Genomic DNA, 6,726 nt, shown 5'->3' with positions numbered 1-6,726 from the left:
TATGGACATGTTTTACTATACCGGTATATTGAATGGCCACTCATGCTTCTATTGAGAGGTAACACCACTCAGGAAACTGAGGAAAGCCAACCGGTGTTGCACAGGATTTGAGGTTGGGAAGAAAAGATGTTCCGATAAAAGAACTGCGAGTACATGGGAAACGTATTATGGAAAGGGCAGTCTGAGTCAAACTAGGATCTCCTGTTCCAGACTGTACCGAAAGCGTGAATATGAATACCGTAAAGTCGCGGATAAAAGCCGGGTTTGCATACAAGCACATCGCAGATAGAAGCCTGAAAATCAAACGGGTTAAATGCATATAAGCCTGTCGCGCGTAGAAGCCTGTCTTCTTTGCAAGCGCGGATCGGGTGGGTCAAGAGTGCATGCGCTATGTACGGTGCATAGTAAAACTGCCGCCATACTGGTAGTCAGTGGTAGATCTACGCTTGTCGCGTGTAGAAGCCTGGAATACAAGTCTGGCAAAAATATCAGTGGTGCATATAAGCATGGTTTGCATACAAGCCTGGTTTGCATTAAAGCCTGATGCAGAAAGCGGCTCATGTGCTTATAAGCCCGGCTTTTATCCGCGACTTTATGGTACAGGAGAATGCCAATAATCCGAACAATCACTTATTCGAAATGCCAGTTTCCATTGAATTGAAGGGACGAAAATGAGCTTCTGCTCATTTTCCCCAACCCCAAGCACCATTCAAGCGGTGCATAAGATAGTTTGCAACAGGTTGGAGCAACAATGTATCACCGTGGAGTCATATTGAGGAGCTAGAGTGTGTCTAGTTCCTGTGAAGAGAATGTGAGAAATGATGGAAACGTGAAGGAATGTGCAAGTCTTAGATGGATGTGTGACTGCTCCCTTATCAGAATTTTTCCCCATCCGAACCCCCTGGAGAAAGCGTGCGCCCGAGGGGTGCGGATAATCTACACTCTGCTGTAACAGTTATGTACAATGAGTGCCGATGCACATTGGACAACGTTGCAAATGTAGAATTGTAGGTGGACGGTGGTTCACATTAGACGATCGGAGTACCCCCACCAAACGAAGAGAGCTCAACATCACAAGGTAGAGCTTGCATGTACAATCGAAAAAGAGTACATATACCATTAGCTGATGCTGTTGGTGTGCGTTACGAAGTCTGAAGAAAATGTTGAACGATCTCGGCTGGGATGACGGCTACACCTTAGCTCAGTGATTAGAGCATCGCTGGCCTCAAGCGAAGGTCCCTGGTTCGAATCCTGGTGATGACAGTCAATTTTTTCTTCAGACCTTTCCCGTTTGTGCCTTTCCCTCTAACCAGTGAATATTACTGTTAGCTTCGTACTTTGAGTGATTATCACTTACAGTTACATATACTTGATAATTTCTTAGCGCATGAAAATCGGAGTCAGTACCACAATATTCCTCCCTCACTATAATGAGTCTAGATACTTTGAATGTGGAACAGGGTCCAGGACAGGATCGTCTGCTCTATCCAAATTATGGCCTGGTTGCAATTTGTCTATTTACCAGCAGGTACATCGCAACAGGGAGTCATAGCACCTACACTGTAGGGAGACAACACAATACTTTATAGAATTTTGGGTCAGGATTTGGAGGTTCTCCGTGATCTGTGCAATCACGGCCTTGACCTACTGACCCTGAGAACGGCCCAGATTAGCAATACCATGTACGAGCGTGTATAGATCTGCCCAATGGTGCCCCAGGGGTGGCTGAAACAGGAACCCCTGGGTCGAACCCCATGTCATTTAGCTTTACAGTCGCCTGTGCCGTCTACCTAGATGCTACAACTCCCTGCGTTGCACCCGGTAAATGCAGCACATCAAGTATACAGCCATGTAGTGTTGGTTGTCACCTGTTCTGATCGTGTGATATCACAAACAATCTTCTACGATCCATTCATTCGAACCTGGCACGTTAGGGGCCGTCCATAATTATCTATCTTTAACACGAAACGAGAAAAAAATCGTTCATGGGCGGGTGGGTCAAGAAGGGTTTCGTAATGAAAAATATTGATAGCTGAAACACTAGTCCATTCCAGCTATTTTTCGTTGAGGGGTGAGTAGGTGGGGGTGGGGGACGGTCACAAGTTACTCATCACTAAACTTTTCATTTCTTGAAAATTATCGATAATGCCGGGTCCATAATTGTCGATCTTTTACACGAAGAGAAAAAGTTTCGTTGGTGGGTGGGTCAAGGGGAGTTTCATTTCGAAAAAATATTGATATTGCAGACATCAATCGGGGGGGGGGGGGGGGGGGGTGGTGGGTGGGTGGAGGAGGGTCCTTCTTTCATTTCGTGAAAATTATCGATAATGCTGGATAGCTCCTTTAGTCTATGCAATAAAATAGTTGTTTTCTTCACACAGACCGTAAAGTTTAAACAATATCCGGCCAGGTTTGTACCGAACATTTTTTCGAAAGGTAATTTCTCAAATGTTGCCTTGAGTACGTTCTCAGCAACATAGCGGCCCAGTTTCAAATAATTGGACTGCAAACTTGCATCGCTGGTTGTTGCAGCTCCATCACAGGTTGTATCACGGGAAATTGAGTTCAGCTCCACTTCAAGGTTGGGTGACACGTGATGGGCATCACTTCCTGCATGCTGGTGCATGGGACTCAAGAGCTCTGGCTGGCAAGCAGTTTTAGACTGCAGGTGCAATACAAGATTTTTCTGCGATGTGCTATGCATTGTGCATTGCATTTCTCGAGAGACACTTCACGCTATGTGAAAAAAAAGAATTTCGCTCAATGTGGTATTGTGCATCGTGCAGTGCAACTTTCCCACAAAACTGGACTCAAAGCACCTTATAGCTGTGGTTCACAGCAAAGATTTTCCTATTTGCGACTCTTGGTTTAATGGGTGCAGTAGCATGCATGTGCCTGGTGATATTGTTGCAATGGATCATAGTGAGGGCGTAGCAGTACTTGTGCACTGATAGTTGGTCATGGCATGAGTACATAACCAAGAGTGGGCAACTCGATGATCCCTCTGCCCACGGCAGAAAGTTTCATCACTTTGGCTTTTGCAAGCCATTGGGCTCACTAATACCATCATGCGTAGCCAGAGATCAAAACTTGTACATCACAGCTACGGTAGTTGAAGCAGAACAATGAACTGTGGACCCATGCCTACTGAACCTGATGAAACACTCTATCTACATGGCACATGTAGAAATATATGCGCGCTTGCTCATAATCATTGGATTTCGAAGCCGATCGTACCTTATGTTAGTAGTTGCACATTCTTAGCAGTTATGTAGTTTGATAATAACGTTACGATAGATTATCAATACTGGTGGAAACGTTATGCTGGTTGCATATTTTGTACCCGGTGTGCCATGACCAGGCATGCTAATTCATCGGATATTATCAAGTTTGCCTGCCTGCTGGGTGTTGTATCTTAGCTTCACTGTACTACAAATACGATAGGCATAGTTTTCCTAAATTGTTTCTTTATAACATTCAGTTTGTTTTGCTGCAATCTTTTCACGTGTTTTGCAGGATTGTAGCCAAGGGTGAATACCATTATGATGTGCGAAGGTCTCTGAGAACTCATGTCTGAAGGCTGGTCATGTTGGCCCAACGATGACTTTCATTGCCTGTTTCCGCCACCTTCATACTGGAATAAACTGGAACATGTTCCCTCTCTGTTTCTCATGCGGAAGGACGGAACAGATTGTTTGTCTGTCTCTGTGGATCACCGAAGGCTGAACAGTACAGTTGGAAGAATATTGGATCTCACGAAGTGACTGAATCTGAAGCGGCTGACATGCATCTGCACAGCGCTTTCATTCTGAGATTTGCTTCAAGGCAGGTTATTGTGTACGATTTTGTCCACAGTATTCCTATATTTGCCAAACGTATTTCTCTGATAGTATTGTGACTACACACGCACAATGATCTCTCCGTCATCAGTCTTTCGAAATGATGTGGCTCGCTGATGACAGCATGCATAGCCATAGATCAAATGAGCAGCTAAGGTAGTTGAAGCAGAAGAATGGATCAATGCATCCTGAACCTGGTGTACTGCCTATATGCACTCTCAGTAGTATTTGTAACGTGTTAACTATGAAGTATCAACATTGCTTCTCTTCTATGTGGGTGGTGTGAGTGATGTCAGATGGTCTGTATTGCCATGGCCGATGGTGTTCACGGGAAGATGTTGGGTTGGGCCATTGTGCCCTCTTGCAATATGCTGTTGCAGCCTGAAGGCAATGAAAAAGTTCGAATGCTGATCTGCTTTCAAGCGTAGAATGTTACATTATGTGCATTACATATTTGCATAATTATGTTTTGTACTGGAGTGTGAATGTGCGGCAAGGGCATGCACATGTAAGTATATCGCACTGCAAACAGCCTAAGAGTTCACGTGGTATGTGATAAGTACACTTTTGGAAAGTGCGTGCACAGTCGAATCATGTAATGTTAAAACAGCCTTCGTGCTCCTCCCTGAATGGCTGCACAAGTAGAAATCTCCGTCTTCCTTTGCTTCTTTTTGCTTGAGCTGGCATGGTGGTCGTAGAGTTGGAAATTGTTAAGTATGATAACAATCGTTGTTTGGTCTGGAGACAAGAATGCATTTGGATATTTGTCCCAGGACTGCATGGCTTCCCAAACTGCATGTTGAATGCCATAGATGATTATTGTTCGGTTCAAGAAAGGACTCGTGGGTCTGTCTGGCTATTGTGAGCTCTCGCTAGTCCATTTTCATAGCACTTGCTCTGGATTCACTCGCTGGAATATTCTCCAGTATAGAACAAGAAGTTTAGAAAACCTACTGGTGATATTAGTATGTTATACTAGTTTCTCCGCACTGTACCGCAGCTTTTGTTATCACACACATGCGGGTTATATACAGTTGTTTATCTACAATCCAGCATGATGTTCTTCCAAGAAAGCCCCCGACCTAGGCCCTCGGAACGACGTTCTTGGGTGTGCAACATCACTTATAGTTCTAAATCTTAGAATTAAGCGCAGGATTTTAGTGATCACGGTTCCAAATGCATGTCATTGCACTCCGCCTTTGGGACTTATTAGACATGTCATTGCACTCCACCTTTGGGATTAATTAAGAGCTGCATGCATGCCAAAGCTTGTCATAAAAGAAGAGCAGACTTAAATAGGCATCTTGTACGCATGATTTCTAACATGTAACATCCCTGCCGAAGAGTGTTCTTCCATGCTACAGTAGAGTCGAGCGTCCAAGAACGTTGTGTCCAAGAGGTTAGCCTTGGGTGTTCGTATTTTTCAGCCATCCGGCTGCGCTCTTGTAGCATGTTCTTAGAAACAATCATGTTAGGATCATAATTATGTATCCCGAAAGCTGCCGGAAAACCAACACCGCCATTCTTTTAGCATTTCAGGCTGGACATTCTTGGGCAACACGTTCTTCGGCGCCCGACTCTACTGTAGTACCAAGAGTACTCTTGGTAGTACTGTACATGAAATACAGCTGCTACAACTGTAGCAATATAGAATGCTGATTATCCGAATGATTGATTGTCCGAACTGCTCAGGCTGCATGGCAGCAGGCTGTCATCAACATGCATCCCATGATAATTTCGAGGAGCTGGAGTGTGTGCCAAAAAGAATGAGAAATGAAAGTATGCATGAGGAAATGAGTATGTTTTAGATGAGTGTTTTCCCACGCCCTTATCCGAACATACATGCACTCGATCGCCATAACCCCTGGCACACAGCACACAGCTTCAGAACCTGAGAGAGTATGATATGGGTATGTCACAAGTACTCCCAGGTCCCGAAGCTTTCGTCTCAACAAAGGATCATAATCGACGACTTGTAATGAACTACATTTTGGTGGTATTATACCGTACTTGTTTACATTCAATTTAGGAATGAGTTTAAAGCATGAGAACTATCCACAGCAGACATTCTCACTGTTCGGAGTTGCCAAAAAAGTGGTGCATGTACAAATCAGGGATGGGTACAATACCAACATCTGAGGTGAGTCTATCAGGAAAGTGAATGTCGTCCACTCTATAAAATGGGGTCCCTCAAGAAAGATGCGATTTTGCAGCCATGGACGTTTCCAGCCAGGTGACTGTATATACAGTGATCTAAGTTATGCAAAGCTTGACATGAATGATGCATGGACACGTCAAAGAGAAGGAAGAGAGAAGCAGACCAACCTTACACCAGCTGAGTGTAGTGGCCCAAAAACAACAAACTAATTCTGTGTGGCCTTAGAGGAGCTGGGCAAGATGTGTACAGTGAATTAAACAATACAGTAAACGTGGGAGAAGAAGTGACAAGACTGAGTATGATACACTGTGCCAGCACAGTGCACATACTAGTGCAACTGTTGGTGTAGTTGCAGTTGGCCCACACAAGCAGGTCACTCGATTGTAGATACACAGAGCGCATTCTACATCATACAAAACATGCTGAGCTAGGCAGCAGTGGCTGGCATTTACCGACATACACCATTGCCAATGCGCGGCTTGAGCAAATATTACAAGCCTCGGAACACCCATACGCCATTTTAGAGACAGAACAAGGCGACGAGTAAGCACCAAAGGATTATATGAATAGCGGCCAGGCAATAATTCAGGCCACTGCTGCTAATCAAGGACTAGTTACTAGTACTAGTATGTTGTCAGTGTACCCTGAAACGTTGCAATCACAGCGAACGTGATACATGCACATCATGTTGCCTGGTTCTTGGTTAAAAGTTGTATCCTCAATGCTTGA

At 44.4% G+C, this 6,726-nt stretch overlaps 1 protein-coding gene and 1 long non-coding RNA gene across 4 annotated transcripts in view; one reads left to right on the top strand and one right to left on the bottom strand.

Moving 5' to 3' along the window:
* The window catches only part of LOC135810721 (uncharacterized), a 4,945-nt gene extending 834 nt beyond the window's left edge, over positions 1-4,111 (top strand). Inside the window, exon 2 of the long non-coding RNA XR_010552344.1 lies at positions 3,517-4,111. This is a non-coding gene — a long non-coding RNA (uncharacterized LOC135810721). The remainder of the gene's footprint in view (positions 1-3,516) is intronic.
* The window catches only part of LOC135808556 (uncharacterized), a 128,773-nt gene that overhangs the window by 82,696 nt on the left and 39,351 nt on the right, over positions 1-6,726 (bottom strand). The gene's annotated exons all lie outside the window — the stretch shown is intronic.

Source organism: Sycon ciliatum, chromosome 2 (genome assembly GCF_964019385.1).
Source record: "Sycon ciliatum chromosome 2, ocSycCili1.1, whole genome shotgun sequence".
In the NCBI taxonomy this organism is placed as follows: Eukaryota; Metazoa; Porifera; class Calcarea; order Leucosolenida; family Sycettidae; genus Sycon; species Sycon ciliatum.
Note: the sequence above shows the minus strand (reverse complement) of the source record. Positions and strands in the feature narration are given on the sequence as shown.